The sequence below is a fragment of the Malus domestica genome, chromosome 10 (assembly GCF_042453785.1).
Source record: "Malus domestica chromosome 10, GDT2T_hap1".
Lineage (NCBI taxonomy): Eukaryota > Viridiplantae > Streptophyta > Magnoliopsida > Rosales > Rosaceae > Malus > Malus domestica.
This window is the reverse complement of record NC_091670.1, coordinates 30,662,230-30,685,170: the sequence shown is the minus strand read 5'-3', so window position 1 is coordinate 30,685,170 and position 22,941 is coordinate 30,662,230. Positions and strand designations below refer to the sequence as shown.

Genomic DNA, 22,941 nt, shown 5'->3' with positions numbered 1-22,941 from the left:
AAAAAAAAAGAATTGAGTTTTTAGAACGTGAATCTATATATATTTGGTACCTATATCTACTAGGCTGTTGGGGCCACTGCTGCATACATTCCTCCAGAGGATGGCAAGGGTGTCGTAGGTAATCACGCCACAAATGAACATCTTCCAAATCGAAATATCCACTGCTGGCTGAGAGCCTACAACCTTTTTTTCGGGTTGTAAGAGTAAAGGTTTGCCTTGTCTTCTGCAGGCAAGTCAAAGAACTCATTGAACACACCCATCGTGTCGTTCAACAAACCTTCTGATATGCCATGGTTGACAACCTGATTTCTAAATAACATTAATTGGATGTCGCATAACATAGTAATTGAAATTTTGAAGCAGTGGTTACTCGATGATCAAGGAAGAGTATTTGAAGTCTCAAAAAGTTACTTGAAAAAAAACCCAAATTCCTGGCTAGCATTGAGTATTTTCTGGATTATATTGGTTTGATCACTGCCCAGATCAATCACTGGAATGTTGTCTCACAAATGAGCGGTAGTAAGATTCCCGGGTCTTGCATCTGCTGGGAATATGTAACTCTCAGGCAAGGTTTTACTGTTGTACCAGCTTGAAATAAGCTTCCCCGTTTCCTCAATGTGTATCTAGCCTTACAATGATTAAAGAGGAAAATTAGTGCACATATAAAACTGAGAAATTGCTTTCAAACTTACCTATGATTTGTAGTCAACCATCCATATATTCCAAATTTTTTATATCAATTTGGAATAAACATATTTCTTTGTGTATCAATTGGCTTAATAAAGGCTCACATAATGCAGACAATCTTGTAAATAAATAGAAGACAAACAATACCTTGATTGTGATCCAAGGCCAGCAGCAAGGCGATGCTCGACATTGTTGAGAAAGAATTTCGTATTGACGGGGGAGAGAACCTTCCATAGGTAAGAGGTTGGAGTACTTCTCATATTGCTAATTGGTTTTATAGTGGAACCCCAACTTTCTTCATGGTATAAGAGCAGGTTGTCTCACATGTGAAGCTTAACGGCTATACATGCTCCACGTAATCCCGTTTGTGTTGTCCACATATTTGGCTTGAAATTCACCACACGTAAGGGGGCGTGTTGAGAAAAAATCTCACATCCATGGAAGCAAAGACTTTGCAAGAGCTTATAAGGGGTGGGTTACTCCTCATATTATCAATTGGTTTATAGTGGAACCTCAACTTTTTTCAGACATTAAGGTCAAGTCACTTCACGAAAAAGAAAAAAAAATGAAGGAAAGAATTTAAAGTCTCGATAGTCGATAAGTTACCCGAAAAAATGAAAAAACAAAAAAAAAAAAAAACCGACTTCTTGACTAGCTTTGAGAATCTGCTCAGTTATACAGGTATGACCACCGCCCTCGGCTCCACCTAGATCAATCACCGGAATGTTGTTACTGCAATCTATATTTGCACAAACAGTTTCCTATCACAACAAACTTTTAAATGAGTATTGAGAATCTTGTTATTTGCCTATGGCGGACGCGGGGAGGTTAAATGGTTGTGATGGACTCCATCGGATTTCAGTGTGGGATGCAAACGAGAGGTCGGCAAAGCGTTACATGTTGTATGATGCGATGGTTATTTACCGAGGCACACTGCATTAGTGTTCCAAGTCTAACTTGACATTTCCACGACTGATTAGAAGATTTCAATATTAGGATATTAGGAGATACGGTTCTAAACGCTTATACGTGTGTTTGTTTTGCCCTGTGATAGTGTTTGGGTAGCACATTTTTTGATGACGTTTTTGTTACTATAATGCTTATGTTTGACTCTCAAATGAAACATTTTAACTTGTTCTTTGTATCATCATATAGTGCTTGAATAAAACATCTTATTACATTCTATTAGTCTCAAGTCTCATACTGCATAAAGAATAAAATAAGATATTTGCAAGAGAATTCGTCTATTTTCTTATTCAAGTAGAGTGTGCTGCAAGCAATACAAAGACAACTAGGGGTTTTCCCCTCTTCTTATGTTTACAAGTTACCTGATGAGCGTTGTAGATACAAAGATATTTATCTCCGATGACAAAGCAGATTCCCTCACTTTCCGCTCAAACGTTTGACCAAAATGTTAATGAAAACTTTTGGGTTGACTTGCTGATTGTATATTAGGACGTGAATCTCGTATATCTTAATTTTGAAGTCTTGGTTCACTTGCTGATTGTATATTAGGACTTGAATTTCGTATATCTCAAGTTTGAAGTCATGGATGTATAAAAGCGAAACTTGCAATACATGTTGCAGTTTAACGCCGCAATCTGGTTTGAGTTTTGATTTGTACCCCATTCTTCACGGCCAGCCAGTTTCTGCTTTTGCCGCACTAATTGCTTCGTCATGTATTGACAATGTTGGAACTCACCAAACCTGGTGGAAAACTGATTCTTTAATTGGGAATGTCTGCATTTTGGTGTCAATTTTTTCCCGTGCTACAAATTTACACTACATTCTTTTCGTTGGTTGGAACTTCTGAAAAGACTTCGCTTGTTGGGAAAACGACCCGTGTTAGAACAACTCGTTTTTCAAACACGAGCCATTTTATTGTTCTCAACATGGCACGAGATGGGAGCAAAGGGAGAGAGTCCAACTCTGTCCTTAGATGTAAAGTATCATTATTGTTAATGCACAAAACCGGAGGTCTTGGAACAACGTAAATCCGACCGTGAATCTGCAAGAAATGTAAATAACACAAGATGTATCGTGATTCACCCCAAGGTTTGGGCTACGTCCACACTGATTATGTATTTATCTGAGAAGTGAGGGAGAGAGATTCAGAGCCTCTGAGGGAGAGAGTGAGGTCACTGATAGCCTAGGAGATGGCCTCCTCTAATTGTGAGGGTGATGAGTCATTTTATAGAATAAGGGCTTCTCACTTATTACATATTTGCCCCTTCCTTTATTACATAATTACATTTAAGTCCCCCGAGTATTTTTACGAGATCTAAATACGAAGCCCTAAATATGGTATAAACAGTAGTCCCCCAAGTCTTCAATCAAGAGAGTCTTTTGGCTGGAGACTTGAAATTCAGTCCATGTGTGGGCCGAAGTTACTAGATGTTGTCTTGAATTGATGCTCGATATGAGGCAGTGCTCAATCTAAAATGATGCTCAACTAGAAGTAGCACACGTTGCGAGGCTGCTCGGTTCGTGGCTTATGTTGCCTTGGTTGGCTTGGCTTGTGGCGTTTGAAGGTGAGGGAGTCCCTTTTATAGAATAAGGGCTCGCTCCTCAATACATAAATGATGGGCTAGAGTTGATGCTCGCGGCGAGGCGGTTGCTCAGTAGGCGGCGATGCTCTCTAATGATGGTGATGGAGTCCCTTTTATAGAATAAGGGCTCATTCCTCAATACATAAGTGACGGGTTAGGAGTGATGCTCGCGGCGAGGCGGTTGCTCAGCTGGCTGCGATGCTCTCTATTGATGGTCAGGGAGTCCCTTTTATAAAATAAGGGATCGCTCTTCAGTACATGAATAATGGGTGCTCTCTAATGAAAGTGAGAGAGTCCCTTTTATAAAATAAGGGCTCGCTCCTTAATACATAAATAATGGGCTAAGTCCCCCAAGTATTTTTCATGAGGCCCAGTTGAGGCCCAATATATGGTACATAATGTAGTCCCCCAAGTTTTCGGTCAATAGAGTCTGTTGGCTGGAGACTTCAAATTGAATCCGTGTATGGGCTGAAGTGGCGGTTGTTCGGAAGCGGTATTTGTATACCCTGCACTTAAGCTTTGTAGGTGAAGCTTTGCAAGTGTAGCTTTGAAGCTAGAGCTCTGTAAATGAAGCTTTCGAAGCTAGAGCTTTTTTAAATGAAGCTTTTGAAGCTAGAGCTCTGTAAATGAAGCTTTCGAAGCTAGAGCTTTTTTAAATGAAGCTTTTGAAGCTAGAGCTCTGTAAATGAAGCTTTCGAAGCTGAAGTTTTTGTAAATTAAGCTTTTGAAGCTAGAGCTCTGTAAATAAAGCTTTTGAAGTTGATTGACATGAGTAATGCTCATGAATGTTTATGTTGATTAACATGAGTGTTGCTCATAGATGTTGTCATGAGTGATGCTCATGAATGTTAACATGAGTGATGCTCATGAATGTTGACATGAATGATGGTCATGAATGTTTATATATGAATGCCATGAGTAATGCTCATGAATGTTTATGTATGATTGACATAAGTAGTGTTCATGTATAATTTTGAAGTACTGGACGTACTTTTAATCACCTGATTAGTGGTAATAGCGGCGGGTTGCCATATAATTTTGGAGTACTGGGCGTACTTTTGATCACCTGGTTGGTGGTAATAGGGGCGGGCTGCTGAATAACTTTAGATTACTGGGCTTACTTTTGATCGCCTAGTTGGTGTTATTTTGGGTTTATGGGCCTTCGCCTTCCACATAACATTCCAGCCCATTTACTTTGGGCCATGCCTTTTTTTTTTTTTGGTATTTTACCCTCTGATGGGGTTTATACAGATAATGGTTTCGACAGTTGCATCATTAAAAAATAATGGTTTCGACAGTTGCAGATCGTTGGTGCGTACTGCGCCTACTGCGTACTGGGTTGCTTCTGTTGGTAGCGTTTGTTGGCTTAGATGGTTTTTTAGATACTGGGAGTAACAGCTGCTATCAGATCTGAATTCGAATGAGCTGGCTTGTTGGCCCATCATCATCATGGTTGTGGACTGCACCACCCCACTATGCATCCCTTTAATATTATCTACTTTTGCTTTTGTTTCCTTTTTCACCGCACCTCTCTCACTCAGTCTCTTTTTCTTTTTCTTTAACATCATGGTGTCGTCTGTGAAGAGTGTGAACATGCACTCCCTCATGCTGAGAGTCTTTATTTTTTTAGAAGGTGATGTCTTTCTAAATGTCTCCAGCTATTACGTTCGAGAGCATCTTCGGAGATTGTCATCAACTTTGGGGCTGCATGAACGTGCCTGGTGGATGATTATAAATCATGGTAGACATGTGGTTGCTGATAGTGATGAGTGGGACCCCATTAGATCGAGAGATTGAATCCCAGCTTCAGCATCCCAATAATTCCAACGAGGAAGAGAAAGAAAACCCAGAATGAGGAACTTGCAAAAACACGAAGCCAACCACAACAATGTTCAATCTTCAAAGTGGGCCCTTAAGGTGACGTTGAGGTGCCTTTGTGGATCTAGGATATTTCCTGTTGCAGTTACCGGAGTTTGACGGTCCCTCTTTCCTTTTTGGCCCGCTGGGTCGGCAACTTAAGTGTTCTGAAATGGAGAAATTGAGAAGCTCAATTGCATCAAGAACGATTGCGTTTTGACCTTTGCTGCTGTAACTCGCCCTCTTTGAAAAACCTTCTTGTTTCTCTCTGCTCGCTGTTTGGGCTTTTCGTAATCGTGACAGAGGCAACCTGGGCAACCCACAAGTTTCCGGAAAATGGTGACCCCTGATCTTCTACGCCTTGTCCCATTACTACTGCTTCAAGGTGTACAGAAAGCTTCACGGGCTGTTGGATCTCGCTGCTTCACGGTGTACGGAAAGCTTAGCCAGCTCTTCTTCGAAGCGCGTAGTGGCAGTGATGTCAGTGATGATGAGGCCCCTCTTGAGAAGCACAGAGGCACGAGGCTTGGGCAGTGAGCTACTCTGTCGTTCGAAACGAGGGGAGGAAGAGGTGGTTCGGTCCTTGAGCGGAGATAGTTTGATGCACAATTTTTTAGAGTGTTAAGCTGCTGGGCCTATAAAAGTAACATTTCAACTGCAGAGGATGACCCATACGTTAGAAGAACATCACCATCCCTGATTTTGCTAACTGCATGCTTGACCATCACTTTATCAGCAAGTATGATCTTCTCGGATATAAATTGTTCAATATCTGACTGGAGAGATGCTTTTGCTTCTTGGAGAGTGTCATGGTGGCTCTCAGAGGATCGGCGAAAGGAGTGAGTCAACATTTGGCAAATTATAGGACATATGGCGTTGTGGCGTTCATGTAATCTTGACATCCTGCCTGTGGTATATGACAGTCCCATTTTTTTTTTTTTTGTCTTCTTTTGCACCAAACTCGCCAACAGAGAGGACCCTCTTGGATCCGGGCCATATTCTTGTCTACCCAGGTTGTGGGAGGAGCTTCAACTCACCATTCTCTCTCTTCTATCTCTCTTTGTAGATTGAATGGGTGTGTCTCTGAGTGTGGGTGTGGGGTTGTTTGGTTCTTGGGTTTTTGCAGATTCAAGTGGAGTGTGGTAAGGTCTCACGGTGGTGAGATGAAAAAATAAAAGAAAACCGATATAGCTTTTTGTGTCGATTCCCACAGACGGCGCCAAATGTTGATGCACAAAATCGGAGGTCTTGGAACAACGTAAATCCGACCGTGAATCTGCAAGAAATGTAAATAACACAAGATGTATCGTGGTTCACCCCAAGGTTTGGGCTAGGTCCACACTGATTATGTATTTATCTGAGAAGTGAGGGAGAGAGATTCAAAGCCTCTAAGGGAAAAAGTGAGGTCTCTGATGGCCTCCCCTAATTATGAGGGTAATGAGTCCTTTTATAGAATAAGGGCTTCTCACTTATTACATATTTGCCCCTTCCTTTATTACATAATTACATTTAAGTCCTCCGAGTATTTGTAATGGATCTAAATACGAGACCCTAAATATGGTATAAACAGTCTGGTTCCCGGGTTTGTACCGTCATGGTAACTGTTTATACCATATTTAGGGCCTCGTATTTAGATCTCGTACAAATAATCGGGGGACTTAAATGTAATTATGTAATAAAGTAAGGGGAAATATGTAATAAGTGAGAAGTCCTTATTCTATAAAATGGCTCATCACCCTCACAATTAGGGGAGGCCATCTCCTAGGCCATCAAAGACCTCACTCTCTCCCTCAGAGGCTCTGAATCTCTCTCATTCACTTCTTAGATAAATATATAATTAGTGTGGACGTAGCCCAAACCTTGGGGTGAACCACGATACATCTTGTGTTATTTACATTTCTTGCAGATTCACGGTCGGATTTACGTTGTTCCAAGACCTACGGTTTTGTGCATCAACATTTGGCACCGTCTGTGAGAATCAAAACAAAAAGCTATGTCGATTCTCTTTCATTTTTTCATCTCACCACCGTGAGACCTCACCACACTCCACTTGAATCTGCAAAAACCCAAGAACCAAACAACCCAACACCCACACTCAGAGACATACCCATTCAATATACAGAGAAAGAGATAGTAGAGAGAAAGAATGGCGAGTTGAAGCTCCTCCCACAACCCGGGTAAACAAGAATCCGACCCGGATCCAAGAGGGTCCTCTCTGTTGGCGAGTTTGGTGCAAAAGAAGACAAAAAAAAATTGGGACTATCCTATACCACACGCAAGATGTCAAGATCACATGAACGCCACAACGCCATATGTCCTATAATTTGCCAAATGTTGACTCACTCCTTTCGCCGAACCTTTGAGAGCCACCATGACACTCATCAAGGAGCAAAAACATCTCTCCAATCAGATATTGAACAGTTTATATCCGAGAAGATCATACTTGCTGATAAAGTGATGGTCAAGCATGCAGTTAGCAAAATCAGGGATGGTGATGTACTTTTAACGTATGGGTCATCCTCTGCAGTTGAAATGTTACTTTTACAAGCCCAGCAGCTTAACACTCTAAAAAATTATGCATCAAACTATCTCAGAGCTTCTCCGCTTAAGGACCGAACCACCGCTCCCTCCCCCCGTTTCAAACGACGGAGTAGCTCACCACCCAAGCCTCGCGCCTCTGCGCTTCTCAAGAGGGGCCACATCATCACTGCCACTACGCACTTCGAAATAGAGCTGGCAAATCTTTCCGTACACCGTGAAGTAGCGAGATCCAACAGCCCACGAAGCTTTCGGTACACCGTGAAGCAGCAGTAATGGGACAAGGCGGAGAAGATCAGGGGTCACCATTTTCTGGAAACTCATGGGTTGCCCCGGTTACCTCTGTCACGATTACGAAAAGCCCAAACAGCGAGCATAACGAAACAAGAAGGTTTTTCAAAAAGGGCGAGTTTCAGCAACAAAGGTCAAAACGCAGTCGTTCTTGATGCAATTAAGCTTCTCAATTTCTCCATTTCAGAACATTCAGCTGCAGACCCAACGGGCCAAAAAGGAAAGAGGGACCGTCAAACTCCGGTAACTGCAATAGGAAATATCCTAGATCCACAAAGGTAGCTCAACGTCACCTTAAGGGGATTGAACACTGTTATGGTTGGCTTCGTGTTTTTGCAATTCCTCGTTATGGGTTTTCTTTCTCTTCCTCGTTGGAATTATTGGGATGTTAAAGCTGGGATTCAATATCTCGATCTAATGGGGTCCCACTCATCACTATCAGTAACCATATGTCCACCATGATTTATAATCCATCCACCAGGCACGTTCATGCAGCCCCAAAGTTGATGACAATCTCCGAAGATGATCTCGAACATGAAAGTTGGAGCCATTCAGAAAGGCATCAACTTCTGAAAAAATAAAGACTCTCAGCATGAGGGAGTGCATGTTCCCACTTTTCACAGACGACACCATCATGTTAAAGAAAAAGAAAAAGAGACTGAGTGAGAGAGGTGCAGTGGAAAAGGAAACAAAAGCAAAAGCAGATAATATTAAAGGGATGCATAGTAGGGTGGTGCAGTCCACAACCATGATGATGATGGGCCAACAAGCCAGCTTATTCGAATTCAGATCTGACAGCAGCTGTTACTCCCAGTCTCTCAAAAACCATCCAAGCCAACAAACGCTACCAACAGAAGCAACCCAGTACGCAGTAGGCGCAGTACGCACCAACGATCTGCAACTGTCGAAACCATTATTTTTTAATGATGTAATTTATTTTTCTTATCTTTCGGAGATATATGTATAAACCCCATCAGAGGGTAATAATACAAAAAAAAACGGCAAAGCCCAAAGTAAATGGGCTGGAATGTTGTGTGGAAGGCGAAGGCCCATAAACCCAAAATAGCGCCAATCAGGCGATCAAAAGTACGCCCAGTACTCCAAAGTTATTCGGCAACTCGCAGTTATTACCACCAACCAAGTGATCAAAAGTACGCCCAGTACTCCAAAATTATTCGGCAATCCGCCGCTATTACCACCAACCAGGTGATCAAAAGTACGCCCAGTACTTCAAAATTATACATGAGCACTACTTCTGTCAATCATACATAAACATTCATGAGCATCACTCATGACAATCATATATAAACATTCATGACCATCATTCATGTCAACATTCATGAGCATCACTCATGTTAACATTCATGAGCATCACTCATGACAACATCCATGAGCATCACTCATGTCAATCAACATAAATATTCATGAGCATCACTTGTGTCAATCAGCTTCAAAAGCTTCATTTACAGAGCTCTAGTTTCAAAAGCTTTATTTACAAAAGCTCTAGCTGCTAAGGCTTCATTTATAGAGCTCTAGCTTTAAAAGCTTTATTTACAAAAGCTCGAGCTTTGAAAGCTTCATTTACAGAGCTCTAGCTTCAAAGCTTCACTTGCAAAGCTTCACCTACAAAGCTTCAGTGTAGGGTATACAAATACCTCCTCCGAACAACCGCCACTTTGGCCCATACATGGATTCAATTTGAAGTCTCCAGCCAACAGACTTTATTGACCGAAAACTTGGGGGACTACATTATGTACCATATATTGGACCTCAATTGGGCCTCATGAAAAATACTTGGGGGACTTAGCCAATTATTTATGTATTAAGGAGCAAGCCCTTATTCTATAAAAGGGACTCCCTCACTTTCATTAGAGAGCACCCATTATTCATGTACTGGGGAGCGAGCCCTTATTTTATAAAAGGGACTCCCTCCCCTTTATTAGAGAGCAACGCCGCCAGCTAAGCAACCGCCTCGCCGCGAGCATCACTCATAGCCCATTATTCATGTACTGACGAGTGAGCCCTTATTCTATAAAAGGGACTCCCTCACCATCATTAGAGAGCATCGCAGCCAGCTGAGCAACCGCCTCACCGCGAGCATCACTCTTAACCCGTCACTTATGTATTGAGGAGTGACCCCTTATTCTATAAAAGGGACTCCATCACCATCATTAGAGAGCATCGCCGCCTACTGAGCAACCGCCTCGCCGCGAGCATCAACTCTAGCCCATCATTTATGTATTGAGGAGCGAGCCCTTATTCTATAAAAGGGACTCCCTCACCTTCAAATGCCACAAGCCAAGCCAACCAAGGCAATATAAGCCACGAGCCGAGCAGCCTCGCAACGTGTGCTACTTCTAGTTGAGCATCATTTCAGATTGAGCACTGCCTTATATCAAGCATCAGTTTAAGACATCATCTAATAACTTCAGCCCACACATGGACTGAATTTCAAGTCTCCAGCCAAAAGACTCTCTTGACTGAAGACTTGGGGGACTACTGTTTATACCATATTTAGGGCCTCGTATTTAGATCTCGTAAAAATACTCGGGGGACTTAAATGTAATTATGTAATAAAGAAGGGGGCAAATATGTAATAAGTGAGAATCCCTTATTCTATAAAAGGACTCATCACCCTCACAATTAGTGGAGGCCATCTCCTAGGCCATCAGAGACCTCACTCTCTCCCTCAAAGGCTTTGAATCTCTCTCCCTCACTTCTCAGATAAATACATAATCAGTGTGGACGTAGCCCAAACCTGGGGTGAACCACGATACATCTTGTGTTATTTACATTTCTTGCAGATTCACGGTCGGATTTACGTTGTTCCAAGACCTCCGGATTTGTGCATCAACAATAATGATACTTTACATCTAAGGACAGAGTTGGACTCTCTCCCTTTGCTCCCATCTCGTGCCATGTTGAGAACAATAAAATGGCTCGTGTTTGAAACACGAGTTGTTCTAACACGGGTCATTTTCCCAACAAGCGAAGTCTTTTCAGAAGTTCCAACCAACGAAAAGAATGTAGCGTAAATATGTAGCACAGGAAAAAATTGACACCAAAATGCAGACATTCCCAATTAAAGAATCAGTTTTCCACCAGGTTTGGTGAGTTCCAACATTGTCGATACATGACGAAGCAATTAGTGCGGCAAAAGCAGAAACTGGCTGGCCGTGAAGAATGGGGTACAAATCAAAACTCAAACCAGATTGCGGCGTTAAACCGCAACATGTATTGCAAGTTTCGCTTTTATACATCCATGACTTCAAACTTGAGATATACGAAATTCAAGTCCTAATATACAATCAGCAAGTCAACCATGACTTCAAAATTGAGATATACGAAATTCAAGTCCTAATATACAATCAGCAAGTCAACCCAAAAGTTTTCATTAACATTTTGGTCAAACGTTTGAGCGGAAAGTGAGGGAATCTGCTTTGTCATCGGAGATAAATATCTCTGTATCTACAACGCTCATCAAGTAACTTGTAAACATAAGAAGATATATATTTCTGTGACACTAACTGGGTTGTAGGTCTCAAAGTGAAGGTATTGCGAAGTCCATAGTAAGTGCAAAGAAACATATGTTGTGGGTTTGGTTTTGATTTCTTTGTGACCCAAAATGCATGCCAATTAAATAGAGATCTTTCTTTGCAAGACTCGTGCTAATACATGTAAGAAGAGATGACTTAAGAAATTTGAAAGTTTTACTTTGAATTCTACTATCATAGACGAACAAACTCGTTTCTTCTGTTCTGACCATTCAATATTTAATGTTTTCCACAAAAGAAAAAGGTTGAAAGTCATGCAGATTGGTGCATATAAATACACACGTATCTAACCTCCGCATAATACATCCTTTATAGTTAAGCTAGCTATCTTTGTTTAATATCTATAAGTACAAGATTAATAGATCACCATGAGGTTTCTTAATTGTTTATTCGCAGTTATAACAGTTGTATTTCTCATGAGTATGGACCTGCATGTGGTTAGTGCAGGCAAGATGTTGCATGATGAGAAAGAAAACTTGAAGACGATAACGACGGTGAACAAAAACATCGTTTTGATGGATTCGAAGCAGAGGGGCGATCCTCCTCCTCATGAATCTAATCCGACGACCCCTAGGTCTACTGATCTTGCCGATACAACCATCAACCAAAGGAACTTTGCAGGCCACAGTACTACTACTCCACCTCCTCCACACGATGCATACCCTAATAATGCCGTGGCTAGATCACTACTCGGCGTGGCTACAGATCGTTAATCATTTATTTGAATGATTAACAATAACTACATAAATTCCAACCTAATAAGATATCAAATTATGTGATATAATATAGTGTTTATTGTGCAGAATAAGTAGAGGGAAAAAAACCTATTTAATGTGCTATAATATAGTGTTTACTGTGCAGAATAAGTAGAGGGGAAAACCCCTAGTTGTCTTTGTATTGCTTGCAGCATACTCTACTTGAATAAGAAAATAGACGAATTCTCTTGCAAATATCTTATTTTATTCTTTATGCATTATGAGACTTGAGACGAATAGAATGTAATAAGATGTTTTATTCAAGCACTATAAGATGATACAAAGAACAAGTTAAAATGTTTCATTTGCAAGTCAAACATAAGCATTATAGTAACAAAAACGTCATAAAAAAATGTGCTACCCAAACACTATCACAGGGCAAAACAAAAATGTGCTACCCAAACACTATCACAGGGCAAAACAAACACAGGTATAAGCGTTTAGAACTGTATCTCCTAATATCCTAATATTGAAATCTTCTAATCAGTCGTGGAAATGTCAAGTTAGACTTGGAACACTAATGCAGTGTGCCTCGGTAAATAACCATCGCATCATAAAACATGTAACGCTTTGCCGACCTCTCGTTTGCATCCCACACTGAAATCCGGTGGAGTCCATCACAACCATTTAACCTCCCCGAATCCGCCATAGGCAAATAACAAGATTCTCAATACTCATTTAAAAGTTTGTTGTGATAGGAAACTGTTTGTGCAAATATAGAATGCAGTAACAACATTCCGGTGATTGATCTAGGTGGAGCCGAGGGCGGTGGTCATACTTGTATAACTGAGCAGATTCTCAAAGCTAGTCAAGAATTCAGTTTTTTTTTTTTTTCATTTTTTCGGGTAACTTATCGACTATCGAGACTTCAAATTCTTTCCTTCATTTTTTTTTTCTTTTTCGTGCAGTGACTTGACCTTAATGTCTGAAAAAAGTTGAGGTTCCACTATAAACCAATTGATAATATGAGGAGTAACCCACCCCTTATAAGCTCATGCAAAGTCTTTGCTTCCATCAATGTGAGATTTTTTCTCAACACGCCCCCTTACGTGTGGTGAATTTCAAGCCAAATATGTGGACAAGACAAACGGGATTACGTGGAGCGTGTATAGCCGTTAAGCTTCACATGTGAAACAACCTGCTCTTATACCATGAAGAAAGTTGGGGTTCCACTATAAAACCAATTAGCAATATGAGAAATACTCCAACCTCTTACCTATGCAAGGTTCTCTCCCCCGTCAATACGAAATTATTTCTCAACAATGTCGAGCATTGCCTTGCTGCTGGCCTTGGATCACAATCAAGGTATTGTTTGTCTTCTATTTATTTACAAGATTGTCTGCATTATGTGAGCCTTTATTAAGCCAATTGATACACAAAGAAATATGTTTATTCCAAATTGATATAAAAAATTTGGAATATATGGATGGTTGACTACAAATCATTGGTAAGTTTGAAAGCAATTTCTCAGTTTTATATGTGCACTAATTTTCCCCTTTAATCATTGTAAGGCTAGATACACATTGAGGGAACGGAGAAGCTTATTTCAAGCTGGTACAACAGTCAAACCTTGCCTGAGAGTTACATATTCCCAGCGGATGCAAGACCCGGGAATCTTACTACCGCTCATTTGTGAGACAACATTCCAGTGATTGATCTGGGCGGTGATCAAACCTATATAATCTAGAAAATACTCAAGGCTAGCCAGGAATTTGGGTTTTTTTCAAGTAATGTTTTGAGACTTCAAATACTCTTCCTTGATCATCGAGTAACCACTGCTTCAAATTTTCAATTACTATGTTATGCGACATCCAATTAATGTTATTTACAAATCAGGTTGTCAACCATGGCATATCAGAAAGTTTGTTGAACGACACGATGGGTGTGTTCAAGGAGTTCTTTGACTTGCCTGCAGAAGACAAGGCAAACCTCTAATCTTACGACCCGAAAAAAAGGTTGCAGGCTCTCAGCCAGCAGTGGATATTTCGATTTGGAAGATGTTTATTTGTGGCGTGATTACCTACGACACCCTTTCCATCCTCTAGAGGAATGTATGCAGCAGTGGCCCCAACAGCCTAGTAGATATAGGTACCAAATATATATAGATTCATGTTCTAAAAACTCAATTCTCTTTTTTGTTGCATATATTTGACATATATATTTTCATATCTACAAAGATTAATTATCGATGATATGGATTCCAGAGATCTTGTTGGGACATGTTCTGCACAAGTTAGAAAAGTAGTTGTGGAAGTTTTGGAGCTAATAAGTGAAGGACTTGGGCTCGGAACTGCATATTTTAGGGATGAACTTTTTTCGAGGTCCCTCCTTAGGTTTCTCGATGTGCCAAACCCAAATATGCTGTCCATTTTTCGAAACTCGACCATTTTAACATAGTTTCTTTATTTACCATACTTAGTACGAAAAGGTGTATATACGTTAGTATGTTATATATTTACGTAAATGGTTTCGTTTCTCAGTGCAACGTATCATAAGGAGCTTCAATGCCCGCGAGGTGGGTTCGACCCAACGACATGATTTGTGAGTGGGTCTTTGTTTTTAAATATTACATATTTATTTAGTTTCCATTTATATATTTGATAAAGAACTTTCCACGTATGCTTTGATTAGATTAATGTTTATAAGAATTGGCATATTAATTGAATTTATGAAATTATGCAACATCATACGGGATGCATAAGTATGCGTGTTGTTATTGATGCCTTAATTGGAGTTACGGTCATGAATATCATTGCATTGATTAGAATTATCGAATTATCGTGGCATGATCATATTTACGTTATCTGCTTATCGTGTGTTATATTGGTGTTAGTACTTGCCTGGGGCCGAGGCCAGTGCCATTGCCAGTCTTTTATGTGTATGTTCACATTGCACAGTACGCTCACTTTAGATCCATTGTAAGTGCCAGCTATGTCCTATATTGCTATAGGCAATTAGGACTCGTATGTGATGCGCATAGCCCCAGTCTTCAAGTGATTGTAGTACTAGAGCGTAAATCACTATTACATCCAGTTCTATTTATGTCATAATATCTTTGCATGAACTCATGTGCCAACATATGTCGATGAGCACTTGATATGAAATGTTTGTTTATACGAAATTATGTGATTACTGGACGTTATGTGTTAATTTACGAAATGTCGTGACATATTGCACTATTGAGATATTGCTGGCTACGATAAGTATTTTCATACTATACATAGTATGTTATGTTTGGAAACTATACTTGTTTTACAGTGAGGGGTTATTACATTTTCAAAAATATTTTTACAAAGTTTTATTTGTAAGCCCACTCACCCTTATTTTTTGCCCCTCTAGGTTTTAGTAGAAGAGCTTTCGTGTCGATAAGGATTCTTGGCAAGTCTTAGTATAGGCGATTACCTTCAATGATATAATTCTTATCCTACCTTTACTGTACTTTACTTATGCTCTAATATCACGTGTGAAATGAGTTTATTCTTGCTCACTAGCGCACTCTTTCATTTATGCACTTTTAGGTTTAAATTTACTCACATTTTCCATCTCACTACACTTTTATGGTTTCGTCACCTTTTGAGTGTCGGCCAGCACATCTTGATTTGGAGTCCAAGTGGACAATTCGTGTCTGGGTGTGTCAATGTTCCTAGCTTCTTCCTTGTGCATATGCATGTAATCTTCTAATAAAACTTATACAAATTTCCTTCCAAACTGCTAAGTAATCTTCTGCTAATTTCTATCTCTATTCTCCTAATGTGTTCTATTTTTTATTATCAAAAGGATTAATCTTAGGTATTCTAATATGATTATTTGTGCTCAAAGTTAAATTTTCTAATTTTGTAATAAAGGTGGTGGCAATGATAAAGATGTGTTATGCAAAACTTGATTAATTTATGCTATTTGTTCTTTCGACTTGATCTAATTTTTCAGCTAAATTTAAAACTAATTGGATGATTAAATTATTTGGTCTAATTGAAATATTACTACTAGCTACTTGTAATGAAAAATCAATTAAATCAACTCGTTCCTTATTTAATATCTAATTCCTTCAAAACTTGGATATATATTCTATTAATTCAAGAATCGGCCATTAAATAAATGATCTATCTATTTTATTATGTAACTTTACTATTTGCTTAGTGAAATCTTTTTGTACTAATTGAACTTTTGAACTTCTAATTTTAATTGCTCAACTATTTCTAGTGACCTACTTTCTAGTTGCATGGGCTTACTATTTATGGTATCAATGAGCTTTTTTATCTCTCTCTTGCTAGGAAGTCTCTAAATATTTTTATTATTATCTTCTAGTTGGGCTGTAATGTGATTTATATTTTGTCTAACAGTTTTTTTTTTAATAGTCTAATAACTGGTTTAATAAATTATCATGCATAATATTTTCTAATTTTATATGTTCTGCTTGACTAATAAAAAGATCTACGATACTATTTGTTTTTTCTTCACTATGTAAAATATGATTATGATCGTCTAATGGAAAATAACAAACTAAACTATTTTGGTTTAGGGTGATTTTTCTATTTTGTTATTTACTAGTTTCTAAATTAAGGTAATCTGTCATAAACTACAGACTACCATTCTCTAAAGTTATCGCTAATGGTTCTGAAAAACTCTCTTTCTTCTCTCAGTGACTATAAAGTATAATTAGTTGCTCTTTTTTTATGTACTTCTTTATCCTTACTGGTAAGAGTGGGGTGTTCAATATAACTAAATTAAAACATTTGCTTCTTCATGTCTTTATTGATTTTTTTTTATAAATATATGCTAATCTTCTCTTCATGCTAGTTATAATAGGATGTCTAGGACAACAAATTCTTGATGGTTATGGTTGAAAAAGTCTACAAAGACAATAATATACAATGTTCATTCAAAATAAACAAGTGTGTGATATGAGTTGTGTTGATGACTTTTGTCATCAAGATGCTTTACTATAATTATATTATTTAAATATTAAACTTGGCTCTGATACTAATTTCGGAGTAAGGCCCGGTTAAATAGTCGGATGATCATTGTAACAACTAGATATAAAACCTTACATATAGAACTCGACATGTTTCAACATGATGGCTACTTACAATGCAAGTATAAGATCACAAGGACTAAACTCAGAGGTACTGAGAACTCATTGGTATCCTAGTTAATGTCCAATTATTTGTCTGACAAGCATTCAACTATAAAATAGTGCTCACATGATCATCAGTTTAGCAAGATAATAATATACCTACAATAGTGTGTTTCCTGTTTTAGATTGGAAGTCTATTTAAACAAACATATTAAAAGAAAGAAAGGAAACTTAGTTAAGACAGGAGAAATTGCTTGAATATGTAGACTTACTCTTTTATTGATATATAAAAATTTACAAAGGATGGAAGTTTACAAAGAACGAGTGTTTGCAAAGGATGCTAGAAAACTATGGAAAGTTGGTTCTGTGTAGGTGTGTGTTCGTCTGTGTAGAGGTTTGCGTTTAGGCATTGTGTGTGAATGAAGGAGAACCCCTTCATATATACAAGCATGATGGTGCTATGTTACAAAAAATCTTTTCAAAAAGATGTAATATTATTTAGAAAATACTAGCATTTGAGCCCGCACGATGCCGTGGGTTGTAAAACTATGTTATACGTATGAAATATATTGAAATATATTTACATCTAGAGCAAAATCTATAAGTCATCCAAAGTGTTTTTGGAGATCACAAAATATAAATATCTGTGTAAATGTAGAAAATCTTATATGCATTTGGGCACACATAACCTGGTATGCTACAACCAAAATAATGTAAAGTGGCTAATCCATATTTTTCCATGTACATTATGAAACACTTATTATCCAAAATATTGTAGCAAGCTTTATACAATAGATTCATTAGAATGGTTGATCAATCAACTTTTCAAAAAATTGACCCGAGTACACTAGTATGTGATCTCACATCCCTAGTTGCTCATCCCTATATATGCAACAAAATTGCTATACAACTCCATCATCGCAAGTCCTCACATCATCTTTCATTGCATCCTTGAAGAGTAAAGTGATTCAAAAATGTATTTGGCCTTAAGTATAGAGTGTTTACCATATGTTTCCTTCAATCAATTGAGAAATCTAGACATTTTAGTAGATGGGCTTTGCTCAAAAGAAAAAAATTGATCCTCTGTTTTTCGAATTAGACACTAATTTTTCAAGCATGATAAGATAGTATCCTCGTATATATTGATTGTTTATTGATTATATAATACTTATATATTGACTATTTGTGGTTCAACGTTTAGTTCTCCAGAACACATTGTTAATATATGGTCATTACAAAGAGATCAATGAACCATCAATATGAGAATTTTGTACAAAGATCTATATATCAATTGCAAAAGCATAATTTTTGTGGTTGAGGTATGCTAATGTTCATTTGCAGCACAACAGACGCAAGCGCATAATAAAGCAGAGATGGTCAAAGTAAATACAACCTGATCTAACCACATTGTGCAAAAGGAACTCAAGTCCGACACTTATAAATTACTCCTTTCTATAAAACCTGTTGAAATTAAGTTTAGTTCTCTACAAAAATCATATTAGCATCATAAATTGGCATAAGGGTAACAAAAATTTAAATCGCTCAAAAGGAATAACCAAGAACTAAAAGCCCAATAAAACGTCAAAAATTCTTGGACACAATTAACCAATCAAATTCCAAAAAACCCAGTACGGCTAATAAAAACATCACATTCAAGACTTTACACCTGATGATTGGATCTACTGGAAAATTTAGCACAGCGAAAGAAAGAAAAAAATCTTGCAATTATGTACACACATATATCAAGTATACTATTGCAATGCAAAGATGTTGACTTGAGAAGACGACTTCATGTTCATTTGGAAGTTGAAATCGACTATTGGGTGCTCTGCCTCCAGAGCTTCAATGGAACATTGATGGTCACCAACTCTCCTCCCTGCCCTGATCCCGACTCATGTCCTCCCCTCGCATGAGGCCTTGAGATCGATTATGGGATTCCTGTTCACCTTGAGAACCCTGATCACCATTCAAGTACAATCAATACAATAAACTTTTTTCAAATACTTAATCAAATAATGGACTGCACGTATTATATATGCACTGCACACAGTTGCCAACCGGCTTAATTAACTAATATTTCTAGGTCAAAGTTTAATTGTTTGATTCGTTGTATTAATAATATTGGATGTATGTACAACCATGTTCATGTAATTCGAAGAGGAACAACAGTATACCTGATTTTTTTCAAATGATCTGTCACCCTCTTCCCGAATCACTTGAACGCTAACATTCTCATGAGTTTGCTTGTTCCATGTCGTGCCTTGTTCCTATTGTCTTTCTTCTCCTTGGAGACTATGATTCAAGTAAATGAAGGCCATGAATACTTATTTCTAATTTAATTAATAAAAAAATTTAAACGCTTGAATCAATTTAGCAAATCGGTGAGCAGCAATATGTAATTAATTAGTACTCATTACAAATATATACTTGCTGCTTATCCAAGATATAATTCAAAGTTGAATCGAAATCAATATTCATATGAACTAATTTAAACAACAAAAATAAGGAATTGAATCATTTACCTAAGATATTAAATAACATCACCAACTCTCCTAAATTGACGGAATCTGGCTGGAAGTGAGCTCGGCGGTTCTCCGTAATTTAGAAAAGAACTATTCCAAATTACGGATGTACTCGATTAATTTAACCAAGAACATGCACGGCACCACCACTATTAAGAAGCATCAACATACGAGGACAAAAGTTTCTACAATCAGTTATTAAATTGCTAGCAAAAACACGCATAGAAAGAATAAAAATGACCACAAAGATGACAAAACAATTAACCACACATGTTGTTTATATGCCCAATGAGAGGAAAAAGCTTCTGCAATTGAAAAAACGAATTTATATAAAACAGACATGTCACTTTAGACTAAGCTCACACACCATCTGAAAGAGCCTATTGTATCCATTCCAATTATACTTCTGTGGAGCATGTCCCTCTACTATTCCCCACCAGCAATCAATCATAAATGCCATCTACATTAACCGATTCCAATACCCTTAGCTGCTTTAGTAGACCATCTGGATCAACCAGTTCACACTTCATATTAATGACACCTAACTGCCACCAAAATAAAAGACATGATGAAGAGCACACAAATTAGAGACTTAGCTTAAAACAACCCTTGTGTACTAAGTAGAACTTGAACTCACCTGACATGGCAACCTCTAATGCAAGGTAGAGAGTAGAAAAGCTAACGCATTGACAAACAGAAAACCAACAATTTAACTTGCATTGCAAATAAATATTAGTAAAGTTATAGAACTCACTAGTACTTTATTTGAAATGTTAGGAGTATCTAGTGTATGCACAGGGTAGACGGTTCTTACAAAACTCAAGGCTTGAAATAAAATAAAATAAAAATTGAAAAGAAATCAAAACTACTAAAAATTCCAACATTTCTTGATGACTATTTAGTAAAGGATCAAACAATCATGCCATCAAACAAATTTGAGGAAAAAAAAAGTGAACTAAAATTAAGTTGAATAGAGTGACAGTTCCTTACCTAGAAACCCAAACCAAATCCCCAAAATTCACGTAGAAATCACCAAAGCTGAAAACCAAAGCTCCACTGGGATCATCCACACAACAACGAACATCGATCATCGCCACCGATATCCATCTCCTTCCAAAGACAAAACCCTTTTAAATTCGCAACCCGATAACCAAAACCCACAAAGAAAATCTCAGGGATGGGCAAATTCAAACTTTTTCGACAAAGATTGTGTTTTTCCGAGGAAAATAAAAACAGAGAAAAAAGAAAAATAATCAATCTTTAGGTTTGAAATAGAAAGAGAGTTGAGCTGTTGAAATAAATGAGAGTTAAGTTGATGTACCGATATGAAAGTTTTGAGGAACAATGGCAAAAGAGATGAGGTCTAGGATGCCAAATAAAAACTCCAGGATCTTACCTGTTGACAAATCGGTGAGAACGATTTTGGCAAAAAGGGTCGAAGAGGGTTTGAAGTTGGAATCTGTTGATGCTGGAGTGAGTCAAGACGATGTTGCAGTCTGGTTGTCGGCCAACGACCAAGATTGATTATGGCAACCAAAGTCATCGGAAGGCTAAAGCTTTTCTGGGTTCAGATGAGAGGACACCTTTGAGACCAAGGAGATTCATATGAGATTAAAGTATAAATCGAAAATAAGTTGGGAGATGAGGTGAGGAGGGAGACGGGGAGAGCAGGAGCCAGGCAGAGAAAATGTGGGTCGAGAGTCTGAAACAGTGGGGGAAGCATCTAGAGAAAAGATGGGTCAAGGTTAGACATGTAAACGAGTCGGGTTTATTGGGTTTGGGTCTGGTTCAATCCGATCCGTTAAGTTAACGGGTCACCCGAACCCAACCCGTTAAGCTAACGGGTCACCCGTTTCATCCGTTAACAATTATTATTATTTTTTTTTTTGCATAAAGTTTATTTTTTGTTATTAAGACTTTACTAAAATTACTAAAATATCCTCAACTAACGGATGCTAACGGTGTTAACGGGTCCTAACGGGTCTAACGGGTTGACCCAAAGTGACCCGTTATTTAACGGGTTGTTAACGGGTTCACTCGTTAGCGTCCCGACCCGTTAAGCATCCACCCAAATACAAATATTAACGGGTTGGGTCGGGTAGGGTTAACGGGTTGGGTCCAAAATGCCAGGCCTAGTAGAGGTGCTAAAACTCTGTGGGAAGGAAAAAACCAGAAATGGAATAAGAGACCAAAGACTAAAGCAGGGGCAAAAGCGGGAGTACAATGTAGGTTAAAGAAACAATAAAGCGGCAAAAAAGGAATAACACTGTCAAATGAACAGTGTTTTAGTTGTGTTTCTCTTTTACTATATAATAGAAGGACAAGGATTGTCTACCTTCCACTTCCGATGCCCTCCTATGCCCTCCTATTTTGTGTGGTCACGGTTAAGCCACGTTAATATTTTATATTGTTTTTTTTATAGAGATAATAAGACAAAAATGAATAGTAATATAAAATGTTGACGTGGTTTTAACCGTGTCCACACAAACAGAAGGGCACGGGAGGGCACCGGAAGTGGAAGGGCAGACAATCCTTGTCCATAATAGAAAGTGATGCCCGTGAATTGCTGCAAGATTAGAAATTGTATAGGTAATTATGTTTGAAAAACTACTATAATTAAATCTAGTATCATCAGCAGATCTCTAACTTTCCAACAATATATAAATGTGAGCTTATAAATGTATCTCTAAGTTTCCAGATGCGTTTAAATTGAAACTAATAGATCCATAACTTAGGTTTCAAAATGCATTATAGCATTGATTAATCTAAACACAACTACCTCAACAAAGCAAACAACTTTATTTCCTTTAGGAATATCATTGTTTTGTTACTTTACAAAGTGAATTTGTTCCAAAAGATTGAAAGTGGGTTTCAATCTTGAAATCCTACAGCATGAGTAGATTAAAAAATCAGTTTCTCCAATTATATTCAACACCACTAAACCACGCCATGACATCATCTTGCAGGGAGCAAAATAGAAATTTATACAAACAATTAGAAAGAATATAATTGTAAATATAAAGTTACGTGATTTAATGGTTAAAAACTATGTAAACCACCTAGCCAGTAAGAAATAAAAAGTATATTGAAACTAAGGACTTACTTGAGCTGAGA

General features: G+C 38.2%; 1 long non-coding RNA gene across 2 annotated transcripts; it reads right to left on the bottom strand.

Annotated features, from left to right (window-relative positions):
- Nucleotides 1–18,857: 18,857 nt before the first annotated feature.
- LOC103416101 (uncharacterized) lies at nucleotides 18,858–21,573 on the bottom strand. Of its 2 annotated transcripts, none has more exons than XR_003776849.2 (6): nucleotides 21,224–21,573; nucleotides 20,818–20,937; nucleotides 20,195–20,372; nucleotides 19,828–20,012; nucleotides 19,480–19,597; nucleotides 18,858–19,261 (listed from the first exon to the last, which is right to left on the bottom strand). It is a non-coding gene; the product is annotated as an uncharacterized lncRNA (long non-coding RNA). The 2 variants fall into 2 exon arrangements; XR_003776850.2 differs by having other exon boundaries at nucleotides 19,828–19,976; nucleotides 21,224–21,560.
- Between the last annotated feature and the right edge of the window lie 1,368 nt (nucleotides 21,574–22,941).